At 34.4% G+C, this 20,775-nt stretch overlaps 1 long non-coding RNA gene across 1 annotated transcript; it reads right to left on the bottom strand.

Annotated features, from left to right (window-relative positions):
* Positions 1-11,714: 11,714 nt before the first annotated feature.
* Positions 11,715-19,350, bottom strand: LOC147076933 (uncharacterized). Its single transcript, XR_015069733.1, has 3 exons — positions 19,138-19,350; positions 16,966-17,118; positions 11,715-13,727 (listed from the first exon to the last, which is right to left on the bottom strand). It is a non-coding gene; the product is annotated as an uncharacterized LOC147076933 (long non-coding RNA).
* Positions 19,351-20,775: the final 1,425 nt, after the last annotated feature.

Here is a 20,775-nt window from a genome sequence, read left to right as displayed (position 1 = left end):
TTGTCACATTAAGAGTCAAGAAATGACCCATTCAGTTGAAAAAAAGTTTAAATGTGACAAGTGCAATTACTCATGTGTAAAGTTATGTCACATGAAATCACACAAAATAAATCATTCCAGAGACAAATCATTTAAATGTGTGGCTTGCAATTATCTTTGTGCGAGGTCAAAAAGCATGAAATTGCATAGAATGACTCATTCTGGTGAAAAGCCATTCAAGTGTGAGGAATGCAATTACTCATGTGCAAAGTCAGGTAGCATGAAATTGCATAAATTGACTCATTCTGGTGAAAAGCCATTTAAGTGTGAGGAATGCAATTACTCATGTGCAACGTCAGGTAGCATGAAATTGCATAAATTGACTCATTCTGGTGAAAAGCCATTCAAGTGTGAGCAATGCAATTTCTCAAGTGCGAGGTCAAATCGCATGAAATTGCATAAAATGATTCATTCTGGTGAAAAGCCTTTCAAGTGTGAGGAATGCAACTACTCATGTGCAATCTCAGGTAACATGAAATTACATAAATTGACTCATTCTGGTGAAAAGCCATTCAAGTGTGAAGAATGCAATTACTCATGTGCAACGTCACGTACCATGAAGTTGCATAAAATGACTCATTCTGGTGAAAAACCATTCAAGTGTGAGGAATGCAGTTACTCATGTACAACGTCAGGTAGCATGAAATTGCATAAAATGACTCATTCTGGTGAAAAACCATTCAAGTGTGAGGAATGCAGTTACTCATGTACAACGTCAGGTAGCATGAAATTGCATAAAATGACTCATTCTGGTGAAAAGCCATTCGAGTGTAAGGAATGCAATTACTCATGTGCAAGGTCAGGTAGCATGAAATTGCATAAAATGACTCATTCTGGTGAAAACCCATTCAAGTGTGAAGAATGCAATTACTCATGTGCAACGTCACGTACCATGAAGTTGCATAAAATGACTCATTCTGGTGAAAAGCCACTCAAGTGTGAGGAATGCAATTACTCATGTGCGAGGTTAGATAGCATGAAATTGCATAAATTTACTCATTTTGGTGAAAAGCCATTCAAATGTGAGGAATGCGACTACTCATGTGTACGCAAAGGTAACATGAAGGCACATCAAAGGAAACATTCTAGTGAAATGCCATTCAAACGTTAACTATGTAATTGCGCATTTGTATCGTCAGGTTGCATGACCTTGCATAAAATGACTCATTCTGGTGAAAAGCCATTCAAGTGTAAGGAATGCAATTACTCATGTGCACAGGTAAGTTGCATAAAGGTTCATTAAATGACTCATTACGGAGACAAACCATTTAAATGTGAGGAGTGTAATTTCTCGTCTACACAATAAGGTAACATGAAATTGCATAAAATGACTCATTCTGGTGAAAAGCCATTAAAGTGTGAGGAATGCAATTACTCATGTGTACAGGGAGGTAAGATGAAGGTACATAAAATGACTCATTCTGGTGAAATGGCATTCAAGAGTGATATTATATCGATGGCTCAGTTCCATAGTGGGACAACTAGGAATTGGTAGTTTCGAGTAACGGCTGATCAAAGTTTTGACTCACCTAACTGACTTGTAGAAAAGTGACGGTTTATTATTTTTATTATCTTTTTAGTGAAATATGTTATGAATAGTATGTAGTTTTAAGGCTCAAGTTGTTTATGCTAATTATCATAATGATTTTAATAGTTTTGAGCAATAATCTGACATAGGCGGCTCTCGTGGTGCAGTGGGCTCGCCTTCCACCCGAGAGTTCCTGGGTTCGATTCCCGGTCATGACAAAAACATTTATGTGTTTTTCTCAAAGCCTGGGTGTTTGTGATTGTTCAAAATTACTAACAAACCACCTTGTACGAAAAAGCAAGGACATGGTTATTAATAATTCTAAAAAAAAAAAAAAAATCTGACATAACCCTCTATGGAGCTGACAATTCTGCATGAATACTGACAATAATTAGAATTATCACTATGGAACTGACAACTTTACAATATTGAGTTAACATAATGTTCTTTATTGGCGTCATCTCAAAACATCAGTCACTGATAACAGTATATCCACATATTGGGTAACCACCAGTGGCGAAGGGTGGAGGTAGGCTGTTAAGATTTGACAAAAATAGTTCACAATAAACTCCGTCAGTTATAGGTATTTGTTTTCATTGAACGTCTACAATTATTGTTTACAGATGGTGTTGGTAAGTTTTTAAAAATCAATTAAGCTTGCAGTCGATGAAATCCATCCATCATGGCCCCCACAAAGGGGGGCTGACAGGGCTCTAGCCTGGGGGCCCGAGCTCAGGAAGGGCCCGGCGTTGCGAGTCGACCAGACAAGTGATCTAAACACATTCAAAACTCAAAATTCAAAAACAAATTCTCAATAGTAAAAGAAAAAGTCGCCTGTGGCGCTATTTTTCTTCAATAATGTTATTATTTAAAATAATGTGGTTGTACGATATAAATTTTATTGCGTATCGATACTCGCCAACTCCATAATTCAAATGGATGTACTTATTAAAATACGCAAAAAAACACTAAATATACACATTTATTTTACCGCGAACACCATTTGGAAAACGCTATTGTATCACACTGCCTTTATCTTTAGCGATAGGTAGGGGGCCGCCAAAGATCCTAGCCTGGGGGCCCGTTTTAGGGTGTGGGGGCCATGCCATCCATTCCAGTGTCCATTTCTTTACATATTGTATATAGTTTGCCAGTTTTCTTGGCTAATCGTATTAATGGGGCTACAGAAATGTATGTATAGGTCTCTTAGACATCTTTTTTTTCTCTCGCTTTATTAACGCATGCATGGCATCATCACCTTAATTTTGCGTATGACTCACAACCAAAAATTTGTGGCAGATTTCTTCAATGAGATCTATTGAATTGACTGCGTACCTACATTAATAGGGAAGCAACGAATTATTTTTTTTGTTGACTCGCACAATTATCCGAATATAATACATTATTTTGCGATTGGTTTACTTGTAAAAAAGCTAACAAGCAGCTACCTATTTCGTTTGAACCCCTTTTTCCTAAGCCCTCATGCCATAAGTAACAGTGGCCTTGGTTTTTTGTTATTTCATAGGTATATAGTAAAATTATATGTATTTAACCAGTGTTTATTAGAGAAGCTACTAATGTTTCCGGAGGGCACTGCTAGAGCAGCTTGCAGATCGAAGCAAGCAACTTTGACCAAACTCGAAGCAACGTCATTTTCTTTTATATGCTTGTGTAAGTACCTAATTGCTCCTCTTTTCTATTTTTTTCTTCCGGGCTTGAATTTTTAAAAATTCGACAAGATGTGATACATTGGTCCTTTTTCGGGACAAAAATCCAAATTTAACACCGCGGTGTTAAAAATTGTATCCTACATATGTTTTTTTTACAGGTATATCTTTCTCCGTACAATATTATTGGTATAGCCTGTACATTGTAGCAATGTTCAGGCTTCCATCGAGATACATTTTTTCACTATATGCTCTACAATAATTGGAAGACATTACTGGAAATGATTTGATGTGGTTTCGGATTTTTTCCTTTATTTCATCATCAATTCTCACTCCTCCTTTCCCATTCCTTTCCTTTAAATCTGAATGCAACACTCCATGTTTGTGTTTTTATGTGCAATTTCAATCATTGTCTTGCATTTATTATACTCAAAGTATTCATATAAAAAAATGCAGGCTCTTAATTGGATCCCATTTATATCAAAACAGTACGCCTTGTTAACTGTACGTGTACTACCAGGAGTTTACATTCTGTACTTTGGAATAACTGGCGTGATGTACCTTACTAAATAAACTCACGTCGTCCGATCATCGTCTCCGATCCACCAAAAACTTACGTGGATTTGTTCCCTTTGATTGAATTCAATTTTATCATAACATGTTAATCTGCACTTCTCAGCACACGGTGATCACGGTGCCTTTAATTTCATTCGTTTTTGAAATCAACACCAGATATATCCACGAAATTAAATTTGTTCTTTTGAAAATATAACATCAGATAAATTTTCATGTTGTACTTTTCATTAATAAATAAAATAATATGTACTATCAAAAATATGTAGGAACTCAAGCTTTGTATGTGCCTACTCAAACATACCTACCGATAATCTTTAAATAAATAAATGAGGTTACCTAATATGATATGAAAAAACATTACTATATTGTCAATTGTCTTGTTTGAAAGTGTGAGGCGCCTGAAATGGATAAGTACCTACTTTTCTTTAGGTGTCCCGGTTTGGGGGAAAACATAAATGGTCACATTATGTCGCTAGGTCACATAAAATCACACAATGGCTTACTCTGGGAAAAGGCCATTTAAATTTGATGCATTGAATTACTATTCTCAGGTAGAATGAAAGTGCATAAATTGACTCATTCTGGTGAAAACCCTTTTAAATATCGTCGCCTTTGGATAGGTTTATCGAAAAAGATATTATGTGAAATGTAAAGGAGAGGACGAAAAGGTTCATTAGGTACCTTATATTTCAATGCTTGTATATCAGCTTTCATATGTATTTATAATATTTAAAATAGTTTGTATTTATTTAACAGCAGATTCTGTATTTTAGCAGCGATTGTTGATATCCATAAAATATTACAATGAGTTGAATTTAATATTATATACTTCAGGAAGTATTTTAGTTGTCGGTCATTCAAATTCATTTAAATACCAACGGAGTTTTGTCGGAGGAAAATTGCGACTCTCAATCTTGTGCATACGGCCCTCCAAAATTTATCTCTAGATCCGGAGGTTAATGCTGATTTCAGTCCTGTCAATTGGTCTTTTGAAATATGCACTCATAGTATATAAGACCAGCCACCACCATAGTATATAAGATCCGGTCTTTTCGTACCCTAGAGGGGCCGTTTGCTGAAGGCAGACAGTTCTGTTGGTGTTAGTAACTAATCAAAAAGTGATCGGGAAAAAGACTCACCTGCTTTTCAGAAGCATCTTGTGAACTATTGGAAATTTTGTAATAAAAATAATCATCGCCGACGAAACCCCAATAACAATACCATGGATTGTCCTCATTGGATAGGAAAGGGAAAGAGCTATCGATCTGCTTATTGTAGTATGGCTGGAGAGCCAAATCGCACATCTTATTTTTGTAAGCAATGAAATGTACAGCTTTTCATTATTATGTTTTTGAATAATATCTCATAAATAGATGTATTTTTGTTAATTGAATTGTAACTTGTCTAATGATTAAATATATTATAATATGTACAACCATTATTTATTTGTTTAATTTGAAAAGAAATATATCAAATACATCAACAAAAACACCTCATCGGACACTGGTTGATTAAAAAACCTTACATAATTATTATGTATATTACATATTACTTATTTTATATTGATTTTTTTTAGATAGGTACCATAAAATATATAGAGATCGGTTTAAAATGAAGAAAAATGCTTTGCCCTGTAAAGGGTTTACATAAAATGACACGACCTGATGAAAATCCCTAATGAATACAATGTGTGAAATAATATCCTAAAATACATACTGGTGACAAGTCTTACGTATAAAATGTATCCTCATATACATATTGGTATCAAATGTTTGCGATTTAGTAGGTTTACAATGCAGTGTAGGTATACTTTATCGATGCTTGCGACTTAGGACTGATGAATAACCTTTTAAATGCATGTGTATTCATATAGATGACGCCGCTTTGAATGACTACCTTGTAGTATTGCTATGTAGGTATGTATTAATTTTTGTCAACACCATAACCCTCACAAGGGGGTCCGGGCTCAGGAAGTGCCCGGCGAGGCGAGACGAGACGACCAGATAAATGAGATAACACACATCAAAAATTTGCTTGAATATTAAAAAAAAAAACAGCGGCCATAACAACAAAATGGCGACTCACGTTCTAGTTTGAAGGTATGAAGGTTTGTTGCTTCATTTCATAATTAATAACAGTTTTATATAACTATTTTAATTATCTTGTTAAATTACTTACTCAAGAAAAAGCGCCGCCTATTGGGGTACCGCTGGTTGAAAATTATTTTCTTGCTTCATTTCATAATTAATAAAAGTTTTAAATACTACTATTTTAATTATCTAGTTAAAATATACAATCGAGAAAAAGCGCCGCCTTTTGGGGTGCCGCTGGTTGAAAATTATTTTGTTGCTTTATTCCATAATTAATAATAGTTTTAAATACTACTATTTTAATTATCTAGTTAAAATATACAATCGAGAAAAAGCGCCGCCTTTTGGGGTGCCGCTGGTTGAAAATTATTTTGTTGCATCATTCCATAATTAATAATAGTTTTATATAACTATTCTAATTATCTTGTTAAATTACACACTCTAGAAAACGCGCCGCCTATTGGGGTGCCGCTGGTTGAAAATTATTTTCTTGCTTCATTTTATAATTAATAATAGTTTTTATATAACTATTTTAATTATCTTGTTAAATTATACAATCGAGGAAAAGCGCCGCCTATTGGGGTGCCGCTGGTTGAAAATTATTACTGTTTATATTTTTTTATTTTTCGGGATTTCGTCCGGCACCCGAAAAAAACAACAATATAAATGTATAACTTATTTCATATTTACCACTAACACTTAATAATTTGAAAATTATAATTGGGTTTATGAATTTTTTTACGAGTTTTATGATATTAGAATTAAATAGGTAACTAAGCAAACATAACAATATTTTTGAATAAAAATATATATAAAAATATAGATGACTGAACCAGTTTACACGATATTATGCAGCTTTAAAACTGAACTTAAAATATGAACAGCCAAGGCACAGCCCTGAGGTTCTATGATGCTAACTGTCGTAAAACGTTTGAAAATCAAAATTTACTTACCGTTTTTCAGTCTTCTTTGAACGTTTAATGGTATAATTTGATCTGGTAAACTTTCGTGCATTCTCTGGAGACACTATTTCAAACTTTATTTGGATTATTTTCCATTCTTTGACAATTATTTCGCTTAAAAACTTGAAGAGCACATCTTATATACAAAGAAAACTTTTTGCTGATGGGAGCCATATTGATAAAATGCCACGACATGATTGGCCATTCTGAAAAAGTGCTACGTCGTGATTGGCTAAGACGAATGTGACCACGTTTGATATAAAAAGTCAATGGAGATGACTAAGTTTGAAAAAAATCACAACTTTTATTTTGATTTTTTAAGCAGAAAATAAGGAGATAGACATGTCTGAAGTGAATAGTATTATATAAAACAACACAAGCAGTCATACCAACCAAAAATCTCAAAAAATCAGTGACTGGAGATGGCCACGTTTGTTTTTTAACGTCACATATTATCTTACATCCAAATTATATTTTATATCCAATTTAATTTAATTACCCTTTACCTAAGCATATTATATTTGACCAAAAATTTTAACCTTATACCATATTACCTATTACCTATATTTACATGGTCTGTGACCGACTTAACCATCCACAGTTCACTCTGAGAAGCCGTGGGACCTGTCAGAGCAAACTGCGGGACTTATACATATGAAATATTTTGTTCAGCCTTGCCAAGGGTCGTCATCATTCCATCGGTGGCACATTGACTACCAGGGTCAGACCGAGCGGCTGGGGAGCACTACTCCTTATGGGAGCGCCCCCCACAGGGGCAGAAAAACCAGTGCGTGACATTACCAGTAAATGTGAAGAACTCATTTAGAAGGAAACTCATTTATATGGTGATAAAAGTGGTTCAAAGAAAAATATATATTTTATCACATTATTTGAAAACACAGAGTTTTTTATGATCACTTAGATTATATTATAGACCTCTACAGAGTGGAGTGTTGTATTATTAGATCTTTGTTTTTACGAGAATGGATGTTAGGGACTTGATCAACCTATCGGGTGGATACTCTTGACTCCAAATATACATTAAAAAACAATATGAGCCTTCTTGGCTTAACTATATGAAACCAGTAGAATTATTATTTTAGAAAGGTTAAATAAATAATTATATTTTTTGGATGGATTTTTTTAAATAAAACTTGATTTTTTTAATTGATTAGATGTAAACAAATAAGAATTTTACACATAGTATAATAATTAAGGGGTTTTCTATGTGTATTTGGAAAGAGAGTATGGACCTAATAGGTATTATTTACTCTGGCTGAATATTTAGCACCAGTTATAATACAATACTTGTCACCAGAGGTTTGACAGGGCAAGATCAGCATTCACCTCCGGTTCCAAAGAGAGAAATTTTGCACAGGATCGGGAGTCACAATATTACCTCCCACAATACTCCCCAACATCTATTTGAATGACCGACAAATAATAAAATTACAATACTTCCAAGTACAACGCTATAGACTTACATAATTATATAGAATAGAAAGGAAACCACAGCCGATTATTGCGTAAGTTCACTCGTTATGAAGAAAGAAAAATTGATATACTCTTCTGTCCACTTAAACTGTTCATAAAGCATGTAAGTAATAGATTATGGAAGTTGACAACAGTAAAACTGTGATACATATTTTATATTAAATATAGCATTTTTTATTTTATTTAAAAAATTACATAGGTATACAATTATATTATAAACTTAACAAAGTAAGAGCGGAATTTACTGTGCTATCAAAACATATTTTGAAAAAAAGAAAGAATCTACTGACATATTGTTACAAAAACATACATAGGTACATTTGAGAAGGGTCTAGGACGATATGGCACCGGACAACTGGACGCCACAGAATTCGAAAATAAATAGACGTTATGTACTTACAGGTACATTAAAAAAATACTTACATTAAATATTATTATTTACATTTAAATGATTATATAATGATTAAATAGTTGGTGAGAATGTAAATATTCAGACGTAAGCAATGATTTAATCGTGCATATGTTTAAGTTCCAACGACAAAAGAGTTTTTTATTTTATATAAAGGCTTAGGCATAGTAATTCTCCATCCGCGATAAAGAATACATTATGTTAGGAGTAAAATGAATTCAAACTACTAAGTAGTAGATAGAAACTCATTAAAATACCTCGTCTACGTTCTGTATACGTGTCTACGACAGTGCGGCGTTCAATTGTCCGGAGGCCAGTCGTCCCTTTGAGAATGTATCCTTGGATGGGACAGTTTCAACATAAATATATTGGCATGCCTCTGCCCTGTCGCCCATAAAATAGCTTAAAAGTAGTCTTAATATGACTTAACAAAAAAGCAAGCAGACCAAAGCATTTCCGCTAACTATTTATAAAATATTATTAAGATTTAAACATATACTTACTTAATAAAATTAAGCGACTAAATATAATAGGAAATTTGTCACCATTCAGCGATCTTAAAAATACACAAAATATCAGTTAAGTCAGAAAAAAATGGTCTCAAGTTTATATCCATTTCTGATCAATATGTTGTTTTTAAATGTAGGTTTAAAGCAGTGCTATTACGGTACGACTCCAGAAATTTGTACGTACGCAAATCGCCGTATCACACTTCACTGAGAAATGTTGTATTCGAAATATATTATGGTCGTTTATTAAAACCGTTAAAACTATATAGTACTGAGATAAATTCATGTCTAAATAAAACACGGTTCTTTTCGGTTAACAGGAAGTTAGAGGCAAACAAATTTTGAAAGAAGTATATTGATACTGGATTAATTGTTAGGTTAGGTTTTCATTTTTGAAGAAACATTATTGTCTGCAATGCTCTACGAACGAGTATTTTTTCACCTCTTTCCGATAAGAAAGTTCTCGGCGAACTGTGCTACAGAGATATCTAATACGTACAATTTACATGTAACCATTTAGGTATCGACATACTCCTGGACTTCCCGTCTTCAATGGGGAGCCAGAATAATGTTTTGTAGGCCTAAACGTGCAGCTTGGCCACATAGTCAATTAACAGAATAGAAAAGACTTATGACGTAGACTTGGCGATCTGGTTAAAAGGGAATATGTTAGATTTAGAATATTAATTACAATATGTACCTAGATATAAAATTTCAAACTAATAGCTCTAAGTATAATATTATTTATAGCATTAAAATTGTAATTAATTTTGTAATAAGAATAGGTTGTAAATCTATGTAAGATTTTGTTTTATGAGTTTAAAAGAGATGGATGTAAAAGATGTAAGAGTGGAAGAGAGTAAGCATGAAAGTTCTTTTGTAGTGACTGTACTTTGCTACACCGTGCCATACTATGTACTGTGCCAAATTATCACGCGACCGTTTTAAAACATTTTAAAAGCAGTCGGAAGAAACACGAGTTGCGAACGGACGCAGAGTTGAATTCGCGTATTCCCGCGCCAAAAATAAAACTAATGTGGAAATTATTAGAATGTAATTGTGTAAAAAAGAAAACCATTGTAAATATAAAGCCACGTGCATACAAAAAAAAGACAGACTTTTTATTTAATCATTTTTTTTGTGAATCCTGACTTCGACACATACCCTGAGCTAGCTCAGAACTCGGGATATCTTAGTATGTTGGGTATAAATGGGTTTTTTAACATTACTTGAAAATTTGTAAGTAGCAAAAATTTTAATAAATATAAGTACTTAAGTACTTCATGGTCATTTTGTTGGATGCAACACAACATATTATTCAAATATTTTTTTTTTAAAAACAAATCAATAAGTTATTTGAAAGTAAATACCTGCTTGAACAGTATTTTTCAAAGCCGTTATCCAATGCGTGCCATATAGTGTAAAAAAATCTTTTTAGCTATACTTCTATCTATTGTTGATTATTATTAGAATTATACAGATATTGTTAAACCCTTGGAAAAGGGTAATTTTAAATAAAATAGCATATTAATTGAAAAACTCTCGCTAAATTATTGGCCTTTTACCTGGTAAGGTTAGGTTAGGTTACATTCTGAAGTACCTACAATGACATAATAACTTATTTATAGTTTTAAAATAAAAATTAATCAATACGATTACAAAGCCATACTATTTATAATCTACTTACGTATATTTGATAATTGTATTAAATTCAAAACAACCAAACACGACGATATTCGCACAATGTCTGAGCAACTTAGCATAATCTATTTAACAACTAAATATTTCATAATATAATATTATGTTACTTTTTCTACTTTTTGTATACAAATATACCCTCAACACGAGAGATGTCCAAAGGCTAAGAGAGGCATGGAGTGGTGTATGTTGGGCATCACGCGAGAGGACCGTAAGAGAAACGAATGCGGGGCACATTGCTCGCCGAAAGGACGGCCGCTGGACAAACGCCGTCATCCAGTGGTACCCAAGGGTCACGAAACGGACACAGGGTCACCCTAAAAGCCGCTGGATTGACGAACAGGTAAAGTTCGGCGGACATAGGTGGCAGCGAACGACATAGGACCGAGAGTTGGAAGGAGCTTAGGGAGGCCTTCATTCAGCAGTGAATTGACCCCGGCTGATGATGATATACAAATAATGATACATAGTTTTATCAATCTATACCTACGTAATATTTTGCATACGTATAAAATATTAAATTCAATTCATTTTAATATTGTCTGGAAAACATAATCGCTGCTAAGGTGCAGTATGTACTGTTAAATAAATAAAAATTACTTTGAATTAAATGAGTAATATCGCTAGAATACTAGTTTATTATAATATTCAAATGTAATATCTCACTATTTAAAAAAAATAATTATAAATGATATTCAAGCATTGAAATATAATATGGCAATGAACGCTTTTTCCTCTTCTTCACAATTTACATAATTAATGTTGTTTAAGATAAACCACTCCTAAGGCGACGATAATTAAAAGGCTTTTCACCAGAATAAGTCAACTTATGCACTTTAGGCTACCTGAGAATACACGTTAGTAATTCAATGCATCACATTTAAATGTCTTGTCTACAGAATTAGCCATTTTAAGTCTCTTCATATGACAAGACCGATTGCATGAAATCGTCACTGTTCTGGCAGAAGACACTAATTCGAAAAAATGACATATTGAGTTAGTTATACCAAAATGTTCCTCATTTAAAACTTTAGCGTCTGGAAACCTTCTTAATAAATGAACAGTCATCCTTCTTACGATTACTTAATAAACTCACATGATAGACCATTTCAAACATTTTAACAACTTCAAAGTCGAATTACTCAAAACTAGTATTTTCCAGTTAGTGTGTTCTGCCAGAACAGAGACGAAATGCAACTGTACTTTATACTATTAAATGGCTTTACTAGAACAATACTATTGACGTATTTCATGCCACCTGAATTTGCACATAAGTGGTTGTATACCCCACACTTGGATGAATTTTCACCAAAATGAGTTATTTTATGTCTCTGAAGACACCTGATTTTTCACATTAGTAATAGCATATTTCACAATTGCAATGGCTTTTCAACAGAATGTTTCATTTTATGTACCTTCATGTTACCCGACGACACACATGACTAATAATACACCTCACATGTGAATGGCTTTTCACCAGAATGAGTCATTTTATGCAATTTCATGTCACTTGACTTTGCACATGAGTAACTGGACACCGCACATTTTCACCAGAATGAGTGATTTTATGCAATTTAATGCTTGCTGACGATGCATGTGACTAATTACAAATTTCATACTTGAATTGCTTTTCACCAGAATGTTTCATTTTATGCAATTTAATGCTTGTTCTCGACGCACATGCATAATTACATAGTTCACACTTGAATGGCTTTTTATCAGAATGTTTTATTTGATGCAATTTAATGCTTGCTGACGACGCACATGAAAAATTACATAGTTCACACTTGAACGGCTTTTCACCAGAATGTATCAATTTATGTACCTTCATGTTACCCGCATGTGCAAATGCGTGATTGCAAATCTCGCACTTGAATGGCTTTTCACCAGAATGAGTCATTTTATGCAATTTCATGTCACATAACCTTGCACACGAGTAATTACATACCTCACATTTGAATGGCTTTTCACTAGAATGTTTCAAATTATGGTATTTAATGCTTGCTGACGACGCACATGAATAATTACATATTTCACACTTGAACGGCTTTTTACCAGAATGTTTCATTTGATGCAATTTAATGCTTGCTGGCGACGCACATGAGTAATTACACAGTTCACACTTGAATGGCTTTTCACCAGAGTGTTTCATTTTATGTACTTTCATGGTAACTGCCTGTACACATGAGTAATTGCATTCCTCACATTTGAATCGCTTTTCACCTGAATGAATCATTTTATGCAATTTCATGCTACCCAACCTCGCACATGAGTAATTGCATTCTTCACACTTGAATGGCTTTTCACCAGTATGAGTCATTTCATGTCTCTTCATGTGAGAAGGAAGTTTGCAAGAGTAATTACAATTGACACATGTCAACAGCCCTGCAACGGAATTACGTATTATCGCCAATGTGTTTATATGTAATGATTTGTGAAATTGCATTAGTTCGAACGATCCAAAAAAATCAAAACAGATACTGCATACAAAATTGTTTTTATAAAACCATTTTTTTTCTAATTTTATAACAGCCTCTAATAGTTCAGGTTTTGTCACTTTCGATTGAAAAATATCACGTTCAGCAGTGTGACAGATCGCGTTTATATCTCTAAACCTTTCAATGTACTCCCGGCCATCTTTTTTAGTACTTTGTTTATCAATCTGTAGGTCTTCCCAAGGATCTTGAACATCAGTATTCTCCGACAAAGATTTGAGACTCGCATTGTTGGCTGTTACTGAGCTTCCAGAGACAAACTAAAAAACAACCATTTAGAAAGAATAATAATTAGTTAGTGAGACAATGTCTTTAATTACCTATAATTTAATAACATTACGCAAGGAAATTTTGAAACACAATGCACACAACGCGAAATGGTAAAAGACGGAATATATCCACCCACAGTGTGCTAAGGGAAATATAATAATATGTCCTTTGCAGTAGAGAGCTGCTTTCCCTAGTGCAAATGCTCGCAAAGTCGCATTGGGGATTGGGTTTCTTGTGCACATATAACCACCGTTGTCTCATGATGTTAAATATCCCGATTTACAAACGGGTGGGAATTAATCGCACAATGCAATAATCGAAATTCACAAAAAAAAAACAAACTTTAACATTTGGAAAGTAGTTTTCACACATAATAAATGATTTCACAAATTAATAAATGAAATCACATAAAATAGTTTGTTTCACAAAACAAAAATCATACATCACTCATTGTAAATATAAGTTAACAAAATTTTGACAGCTACACACACTGGTAAAATTGTTTTCACCGATAAATAATACATCGCACAGAGAAATGGTAGAAATTCACAAATGTCAAAGTAATAATTGTAGCCGCAATACAATTTATTAGAAAGCAATCGCAAAAATGGTACTTAGGTGTCAATATAATTATTGTTTAACGCAGTAATATAAAAAGGTAGGTGTATATTATTATTCGTGCTACTATCGTTCATATATTATTATATCGACTGTGTTTAAGAAAAAGGGCGTAACCCTCGATTTTTCGAAAAGAGCTTTTATTAGATATTAACAATGTATACAACTAAATACACGTTCTGTAAAGAGGAAGTAAGCCGCAAATTCCGATTAATTATCTAAATTAAGGTTTTAATTGAGCTTTAATTAAGTTTAGAAAAACCATATACCCTCAATTTTAATGATTTTCTGTAATGACTTTTTTAATTATTAGTATATCGAAAAGATATTACACCAAATCAGCAATCATCATGCACTTAATGTCTATGTTTTTTTAGTAATATTAAACCAAAATGATTCAAAAAACGTTTTTTGCCTCTCCTGTAAAATTTGTTCTGTGTGGGTTACGCCCTTTTTCCTAAACACGGTCGATATGTAAATCTACAATCAAATAACGCCACCTAAGAATATATTTTTCGGTTTATTGATATAAGTTTTGGTAAATGTGCCGCAGATGCTATCATGAGATTTTATAATTTTCTTTTAAGACCAAACCTAACATAACCTAACCTAACCCAAACCAACCTAACCTACCCCCACCCTAATATTACCTAATATAAAATTAGTTTGTGATAATGATGCATCAAATTGTATGAAAATTTCAAATTTATTTGGATCGAAAAACCTATGCGCCGACAGAAAAAGGTATTTATTATAATTGTCTACATGGAATAAACTGTTTTCGTAAAAAAATCGTAAAAGCTCATGACGGGATCTGCGGCACAATTAGGTGCCTACCTAAGTTTTAATTAACGTCACTTTTTAAATAGTATTATTTGAATCTGAAAGTAGGTACCTAATACATACTTATGTTTTGCCAAAATATTGTTTAAAATCAATAAACCTATTTTTCTTAGTGTTTGTATTCATTTACGATTAATTAGTTACAATAGTATATTGATACGTGAAGACTACTTTTTCCTTAGTGCAAATCGATCATTTGAGAGTTGTAGTTGATTTGTGAATATCATCCATTTCCGATGTGATGAACATCTTTTTAAATGTTGTCAGCGCTTTGTCAAAACAGTCCATTCAATTGTGCGAATATAAACTACCCTGTCATTGCCCACTGAAGAAGAAAGCCGATACATTACATGACTGGTCCTACTTTTCACCCATCCCGTTGTCTGTGGATTATCTGTCATTGCCTGTCATTGTCTATAGAGTGCTCATACTGACGTGTCTGTCGTTTTCACTTGTTGGAGTATTCTTTCAGATTGTTTTAACGCATCTTGGAGACCATGGAGTTCATGTGATTTAGTGGTTCTGTGTTATTAATAATTGGAGCGACGATCAAAGTAAGCTTTTTCTGTGTATAATAAAATCATAATACACTAGGACGTTTGTCAATGTGACAGTCGATTCTAAACGACAAATAACGTATTTATTCAGTCATTATAGAATTTTTTTTTCAATAAATAGTATGGCAGTGGACCACTCGTTGGATGCGCAAAACGTTATGCTCAGGCTTTATTAATCTAAATATGTGCGGTGCACTAACTGAAAATAAAATCATAGATAGACTTTACGCTCCATAGATAATATTATACATTTTCACACCACTCAGCAGTGTTGTCATCGTTTTGTAGCAAAATAATTATAAATTGGCGATCCAAGATATCCAGATAATAAAGTATTTCGGCAAAAAATAGTGTGGTTATACTGATAATAAGTTCATAATATTCTTCTTCTGCTGGCAACTATAGCAGCAAAAGTGCGGCTCGCGTTCTGGTTTGAAGTCTTAAGTTAAGTCGCTTACATAACACACATATACGTCATTTACCGATGATTTACGATTCGATATTGATTCCCTATTAAAATATTAATCAATGTTTTACTTTTGGCTGCCTACCTACCTAAATAAAATTGACGAGGAAACATCTGTTCCAGTGTTGCCATCATTTTGTCATAGAATTATAGGAAGCGGTCCAAGAAATTATATCATTTCGCGGTATATTTCTTTAAGTTTACTTAACTACATATAAAAATAACTACAGTTAATAAATTGTAAACATATATGTTAAGATACTAATAGGAAAATTTGGAAAAGACAATTCAGAGTTTAAATTAAAAATACTAGTGGTGCTGCAACCAAGCTCCACCGACTCATACACTCTTGGCTTCCGTTAATGACCCCATATTCAGACCGAGCTATGCCGCAAATCTGGTGATGTCAGTATACAATAGATATAGGGAATTATCTACTTCAAACTCATAAGACTAGTCGCACCGTGAGTGTAAAACCAAGGCATCTGTTATATTTTGGATATATTAGGGTTTGAAGTTTTCGTTTTGTTAGGAGAAATAGAGTTTCTAAAAAAACCATAACATTTGGTTTATATCTACATGTTCTGCATGTTCTTTCAGTTACTTCACTTTTACATTATCAAGTTCACTACTTTTGCAGTTGTTTTGCATTTAATCTAAAAATTGAAAAACTTGCTGATGCCTTGGTTTTACACTCACGGTGCGTTGTAATCAATGAAATTGGGATATATAAGGAGAACTTACCTGATTGACTGAAGTGAACTTCGAGCAAGAACTTCCAGGTTGGGGGCTTTCATTAATGATCTCGCGCTCCGAATCTTCAAAGGGTTCTTCTTTGATTTCAACTGGTTGAAAAATATTCTCTGATTTGATATATATCTCGTTGAGTGGAGGATTCTTAAAACAAAAACAATATCTCAAAGAACGTGTTTCTCAAAAGTAAATGGTAATATTTGTAGACTATATAGATAATATGGACCGATCAGGGATGGCACCAATTGGAGGAGAAGATATAATGCTGAGTTCTACGGGCTGTACGAAGATTGCAGCGCAGTTCAATCAATTAAGATTGGGAGACTGGGATGGCTAGGTCATGTGCACCGTATGAATGACAATGAGCCGGCAAAGGGAGTGATGTCCAGCAATCCAATAGGACGTAGAAGAAGAGGGAGGCCAATGATTCGCTGGTTAGATGGAGCTGCCAGTGACTGCCGTATTCTGGGGGTACCAAATTGGAAAGCGGCCACACTGGATAGGGAAAGGTGGAGGGAGCTGTTGGAGGAAGCCAGGACCCACACCGGGTTGTCGCGCTCCTGATAATGATGATATAGATAATATTTGAAGACGCCAGAACGCATACATACAACTACGAATTTGTCATTCCTATACTGGCTCGCCGCATCTAAATATCAATACGTCGTTTCAAGAGGTTACGTGCGATTGTCGCTCAGTAGGTGTGTGCGGTCTTCTAATGCAATATCGGATCGACGTTCCTATAAGGTTTGATTTATGGCTGTGCAGCAGACGGGCGAGTTTAGATGTGAGGGCCGGCTTTTTGATTAGTTTATATGAGTATATAACGGTATATCTGTATTATACACAATTATTATTAACCCGGTTGGAATATTCATAGGAAATTATAACTCAGAGACATATCTATAATAATGTATCGTACGAAGACTGCCTTAGCCATGGCCCCCACATCTTGAAGCGGGCCCCCTACCTATCGCTCAATTTAAAGCAGTGTGACGATCCACAGTTGTGTATTCCAAATAGTGTTCGAGGTAAAATTTAAGGTATTTTATAGCTATTTTAGTATTGAATTTCTCTTGAATTGTGGAGTTGTCGAATATCGACATCAAATAATCAGAAATTGCATCGCACAAGCACATATTTCAATTGTTACTGTGTTTGAAGTGAAATAATAATTACTATTAATGCAGTGATGTGTGTGTATCTCACTTGGAAGCCCGGGCCCCCAGGCTAGAGCCCTGTCAGCCCCACCCCTTGTGGGGACCATGGCCTTAGCACTAGCAAAAATCAAACATGTTTCGCATTCGAAATGGCCAATGTTCCCAGTAATAAATAATACTTTTAACAAGTACAATATGGCTGCACATTTATTTATAATAATTGATGGAATTAACTGATTGGTTCATCGACACGGTAAAAGACTTATGCGCACAACACTACTATCAAATGTACGAGTACCTAGTTTATATCATTTTTATGTACCTATTTATTCTACATATTGATGTATCTACCTATTGAGGCGGTTAATTGGGTTACATGTAGATTGTACGTAAAACACTTCACCGTGGCACAGTTCCCCGTGAGCTTTCTATCGGAAAGACATGACCGTATACTATACGGTCTCCTATTTTATTAGATTCAATATGAAGGTACCTATTTAATTCAATTGTCATCGCTGATTTTGGCAAAATTCATGAATTCAAGAATGAAAACCTAACAATTAATAATCCAGTATATCGGCTATCTTCAAAATACTACGTACAAGTTTCCGGACACGGGTTATTATTGTTTCAATAAGTCAACTGTCTGAACTGTCAAAAAGTGATTAGTATGTTATAACAGCACGTCTCTTGGGTGTATTAAATTTTAGAGCGAGAGAGACAGTTTTGACGGCTAACTTATCGTAACAATTATAATAATACCTCAATATAAAAATATAATAAACTACCCTCGAGAGCTACCAATTACAGTCCTGTGTATAGAATAGATGTACTGAAGTAGATACCTACCTACGCTAAAAATGCTTCAGCAATGCAAATTGATTTGCACCCAATTTAAACAGTAGAGCATGAATCCTGTTTCACCCAAACATTCGTACATTTAGATTACATCGATTAGATAAGCTTTTTTAATGTCGTATAGTTCGATAACGATAAAACTAACCTCAAATATGCATTTGTCATTGTCAGGATTCTCTTCCTTAACGTCTAGGCTGTTTGGAAACCCTATGGGTACCTCAAACCAATGCTGCGGTTCTGCCACGGAATTGCCTTCATCATATTCTCGTTTGACATCCATTTTACGTGTTTAAATCGAGAATATATTGTTAATGGATTAGATCACCTTCTTCCCTGACGTTAAAGATTTACTAGGGCTGTCAACATTTATCAATATTTTTTGACTGATACTTGGATCGTTACTTTTATTCCGATTTCATATCGATACCACTTTTACCTCAAACAGATTAATAAATCATTGTCGAATCAAAACAGGCATTCAATTATAATACAGTGTAAATATAAATAGCTGTGAACAGATTTTTCCTCGTCATTTATTTTATATACGCAGCCATAAGCAGTGTTTCTACATTGACTAATATTTTTAAGGATTCACATAAAAGTCAACGGTCTCAAGTGCGACAGCGGACACTTTCGTGTGCGCAATGAAAAATGATGTTAAAGAATCTAATTAGATACCTAGGTATATTATTATTTTAAAACTAAATTGTTGTAAAAACCTATTTTTTTCGAATGAATTGTTATTTTGTATACATTTCCGAAAAGGCGGTAGGTAACAATTTCTTTGTTTTCAATAATTCAGAACCCCTGGGTCTAAAGCTTTTATTATTTAATGTCATTATAATAGGTAATAATATGCTAGCAGAGCCAGCTGGCGGTAGCCAGTCTGTCTCGCTAGTCTTTGCAGACAGCTTGGCGTTCTAATGATATGGTGCTGGATAAAAGTAATTGTGAAGTATGCATATACGGCGCCATAGTTTTCCCTTCGGGATGGATTTTCATTCCTCACATACAGTTTGACATTTTGCTGATTTTTCAGTATTACGATTTGCATGTCGTCACTGCCAATATAAATTTTGGGGCATATATGTGTATTCTATACTCAAGTCTGGCCTTCAGAATATCGTCTGATACCACCTCAGGCTGCTAGCCCTAGCAGAAAAGTTGGCAATTGCCGATTGATGCCACTGAGATTTTTATACAATAATTTATTATGTGTAGGTATATTCGTATAATGTTTTGTATGTTTGCATTTAAATATGATGAATAATTATATATCTCAATCATTCCAATATAAAGCAATATATGTGATTATCATAAATCTTCTCCATTCTTTGTTCATGTCCACCCCTTAGTTGGCGCATTATGGACACCACGTCGCGCCTCCAAGAACACCTGTCGCTCGCCAGTCTTCTTGCTTCGTTCCAGATCAAACCAGCATCCCATAGCTCCGCCGTATGCACTCTATAGATAGTAGGTATTTAGTGGCATTTCAGGACGCCGGAATTCGGTCAGCTTGAATAACAGACAAGCAAGGTTGAGGCTCTCTTCTGGCATCCGCAGCACGTGGCAAACCCAGGTTCAACGTCGCCTCTTCACTCTCTGCGTGATGAGAGGCTTTGTGCGTTCTCTTATCTCCTCGTTACTCATAAAGACATACCACCCCACATCCAGTATCCGTCGCAAACATCTGTTTTCGATGCTCAGTATACGGTTGCCCTGAGCCTTCGTGAGGTACCATGATTCTCTGTAAAGCTGTAAAGCAGCACCATCAGAATTCAAG

This window comes from Rhyacophila brunnea, unplaced genomic scaffold, assembly GCF_057557595.1.
Source record: "Rhyacophila brunnea isolate RB1 unplaced genomic scaffold, BYU_Rbru_1.0 scaffold_13, whole genome shotgun sequence".
In the NCBI taxonomy this organism is placed as follows: Eukaryota; Metazoa; Arthropoda; class Insecta; order Trichoptera; family Rhyacophilidae; genus Rhyacophila; species Rhyacophila brunnea.
The sequence above is the reverse complement of the archived record's forward strand: the minus strand, read 5'-3'. Positions and strand labels throughout refer to the sequence as shown.